The 4,065-nt window shown below is 37.1% G+C and overlaps 2 long non-coding RNA genes across 2 annotated transcripts in view; one reads left to right on the forward strand and one right to left on the reverse strand.

The window, feature by feature from the left end:
- Nucleotides 1-954, reverse strand: part of LOC111087361 — a 20,436-nt gene extending 19,482 nt beyond the window's left edge. The window contains exon 1 of the long non-coding RNA XR_002612055.1: nucleotides 804-954. This is a non-coding gene — a long non-coding RNA (uncharacterized LOC111087361). The remainder of the gene's footprint in view (nucleotides 1-803) is intronic.
- Nucleotides 1-4,065, forward strand: part of LOC111087362 — a 45,954-nt gene that overhangs the window by 32,336 nt on the left and 9,553 nt on the right. The gene's annotated exons all lie outside the window — the stretch shown is intronic.

The raw sequence follows: 4,065 nt of genomic DNA on the forward strand, positions 1-4,065 counted from the left end.
GGGATTGACCGTCACATTATAACGCCCCCACGGCTGAAAAGGCGAGCATGTTTGGTGGGATGCGAACCCGCGACCGTCAGATTGCGAGTCGAGCGCCTTATCCACCTGGCCATGCCAGGCCAATATTTTTTATAATAAAACCCGCAAAGATTTTATATAAGTATACTACATATTGTCTGTTTTGAATCCTTAACATTAACTCGCATTCGAAAGTCTGTAGAATAGGTAAAAACTCTACCACACGTATAGTTTAATAACTTAGATAAACCTATAGTTGTTTTTACCAAGACTAGTAGTGTGTCTATTATGGTAAATTGAAACATTTTGGTTTATTTCAGTTTCCTTAGAAAAAAAAAAGAAAGAATATTCTTACTACAGTATGGCGGTCATATTAGGGCAAACATGTTTTGTACAAATGCGAAACCTTTATATATTTATTTATTTATTTCTTCCACGTATGCTGAATTTCATTTTTCTAACTAAAACTTTTACTTATATTTTAGCTCTATCTGTGGATATTAATAACTTAATATTCCTGGTTTTACTCATTAATATTTACTGATTAATAGTTCACGGTAAAATTACTTTTATTCCATAAAATGTGCATTTTTTATAGCTTTATTGCGTCATTACTTTCACACGAGTTGTTTGTGGTTCGCGCACTAACTCGATAATGAATAACGTACACACGTGTGACATTTCTACATGCACGAAAACAACGTGTACGTAGAAGAACTGTTACCATAGTTATTCTCTTTGAAATTTTCACTCTCAGAGGAACAGAAGAAGACAAAGCACGATACCTGGTTTTTAGTGTTCCAAATCATGTGGCGGAACGAGGCGAATAAATTAGGTCTTTCTTTTTTCAAACTGCTTGAAATCAATCTTAAGACGGTACCCCCTCCCCCGACCCCTGTTTTTCTTTGCCGCCCAAGTGTTGGAACAAGTAACGCATTGTCCAGTCTTCTAAAATAACAGAACCCGATTTCTGATTATAATAGAGACTATTACCAAAAGCAGAGGTAGAGACAACAGCGTCCCCTGTGCCACTAAACTGCAAACTAAATATTCGATTTTGTCGCCGTCTTTGTCTCGGTTTATTCAACGTCTGGGTAAAAGCGTGCCTCAACGCGTCTCATGCATAATCTAAATGAGTTTGGCATTTAAATTCATTCTCAGCATCGATAAGGATAGAAATTTCTTTTATATCCCTTAGTTTCGTTAGTGTAATGATAATAATAATATAATCAGAAGACGTATCGTCATCGTTATTCAATTGAAACATTAATTACGTCTGTTCGAATACAAGGGCCGACTGCTCCCTACTTTTCGGAAGATACTTTTATTTTTTTTAGGATGCTTAAAGCGAAGTTAATTAATAATGTTTCGTGTTGTTTGTTTTATGTATTTGTACATCCGTTATTATTTCACATAACTTTATTCGGTATCAAAACTGTTTGATAAAGTTCAACAGTTCCGCTAGCTTTAACAATTAAAGTAACCCCCAGTGGTTCAGCAGTATTTCTCAAAATTTATTAGCGCTAGAAACCGAGTTTCGATACACGTAGTAGGCATAGCACAAATAGCCATCGTGTAGTTTTTTTGCCTAACAACAAAGAAACAAGCAAACAAGTGAAGTAATAAGATCATGCGAATGAACTGTAGAGTGTTCTTTATATCTTAAAATGGACGAACTGGATAAAACAACACAAAAGCTAATTCCTTTAATTTGGATTAAAAAAGACTTACATCCTCTCATTTGGATTCAAAGAGATAAAGATAAATCCTTTGACTTGAATTAAAAGAGTTTAAATGCCAATCCTGATGCGGTTGTAATGAACTGACACGAATGTAATGGTAATTACGAGAAATTATGTAGTCATTTTAAAAACTAAAAAAAAAGGGTTACCCTAGGTGGCACTGTCTATATATGGAGAAAATGAGCACCACGCATCGTAGTGTGGCATGCTGTGATGAATGAGTTCAGAACTCGCGGTGATTAAAATCACATCAGTACATCTGAGTTTCTATTATATAAAATTTGAGCGGAACGTAATAGCAGTAAGTTCATTCTGAAGGGTGAGGTATTTATTTTGAGGATTCTGTATCAGCCATTTTGTCTTTCTCCAAAAACCGTTTTTTGCTTCTTGAAAGAGCTTGGAAGGTCCATATTAATTTTAGTTCTATGTAATTTCTTAGTGTTATTAATACACATACACGTATTTCGGTATTAAAAGTGCTTGACTGGAAGATTTAAGAAGTTAGGAGAAAAGGTTTACAGACCCTAATCAACTGGGGAAGGGGGTGTAGTATGGTACTTAGTTTGCTGGACTTTGAATCAGAGGGTCTATATCTCGAGTCTCGTTGCTGTAAACTCGCGCTCCACTTTTTGCCCCCCCCCTCCCCAGTGGCACAGCGGTATGTCTGCGGACTTACGACGCTAGAAACCGGGTTTCAATACCCGAGGTGGGCAGAGCACCGATAGCCCATTATGTAACTTTGTGCTTAACTTCCAACAAAACAAATCCACTTTTTGGGGGGTTGTGTGCGTTATAAGAACGAAGATCAATCCCCACTACTTGGCAATGAGTGCTCTTGACTAGCTGCCTTTCCTCTATTCTACCAGTACAGAATTAGGGACTGCTAAGGCAGAAAGCCTTTGTGCGAATATCCGAAGCAAATAAACAAAAGTAATCGGCTGTCATCTTCTCCTCTGTTAATCTATGAAAGAGGTGTTATTTCAACTGTCATATCATTCTATTTTTGTTCTGTAAAGATCAATAGTTGCGCATGATGAAACCTCATCAGGGAAACATCGTCGCAATTGTTTCAGCATAGTTGTTATTGATAGACATACGTAGAACTTGTTTTAACATGGTCTGATATGTAAGTTGTTGATAAACAGTCATGGCTTAATCATGAAAAGCTTAAAATTCTACTTTTCATTTGCTCTTCAACGTGTTTCTTCGTCATTACAACAACCGATGTGATGAATTTTAGAGGATCTGGTAGAAATCTCACCTCTAGAGTTAATTAACGGTATATTCACACAATCACATTTTGTTACGACTCCTAACACTGGATATAAGTTAGATAAGTTAAATGTTTTTACTTTAAGTAGGAAGTTGCGCTTGTAGCCCATTAATAAATATACATCTTAATAAATATACATCTCTTCATGTCTTAATGTAAATGTCTCGTTCGTTTGTAGCCCCCCCAGTGGCACAGCGGTATGTCTGCGGACTTGAAACGCTAGAATCCGAGTTTCGATACCCGTGGTGGGCGGAGCACAGATAGCTCATTGTGTAGCTTTGTGCTTAACTTCAAACAAACCTTCGTTTGTATGACATTATTCTGTTGTCATGATGTGTACACCTTTCACAAGCCGGCGGAGACTGATTACTATTTTACTTGTCATAAGACATTGGTATTAGGCCCATTTAATTTTAAACACTACATTTGGTCCCTTAGGGATTTTCAAGAATTAGAAGAGTGTATAATAGTATTCCAACCACACAATATTTGTCATATCCATTGCCGATGACACGTTTCGCTTAATCCAGAACTCTAAGCCATCTGGGCTACAACAAGCACGGCACACTGTGTGGGTTATATTATCATTTGTCTAATATTGGTTAAGTTATACCTGATGCTGCTGAATTAACTCAATAAAACGTTAAAGCATATCTTTAACACCTTTTTAGCCGTTTTTAATTACTTTGATATCAACCGATTGCTAATCATACCAGTGAAGAGTTGATTTATCACTGACAACTTGATTTACCACATCCCCAGAATAATGAGGTAAACAACAAACAAACAATTCTACAAATAATCATCACGTATAATCTTCATTTTCTGACACTTCAAAGCACAAAGATTAATATTTTGATATGTTTTAAACCGATGTATGTACACAAATAGGCCCGGCATGGCCAGGTGGTTAGGGCGCTCGACTCGTAATCTGAGGGTCGCGGGTTCGAATCCCCGTCACACCAAACATGCTCGCCTTTTCAACCGTGGATCCGTTTTAATGTGACGGTCAGTCCCCCTATTCGTCGGTAA

Source organism: Limulus polyphemus, unplaced genomic scaffold, assembly GCF_000517525.1.
Source record: "Limulus polyphemus unplaced genomic scaffold, Limulus_polyphemus-2.1.2 Scaffold2054, whole genome shotgun sequence".
Taxonomy (NCBI): Eukaryota; Metazoa; Arthropoda; class Merostomata; order Xiphosura; family Limulidae; genus Limulus; species Limulus polyphemus.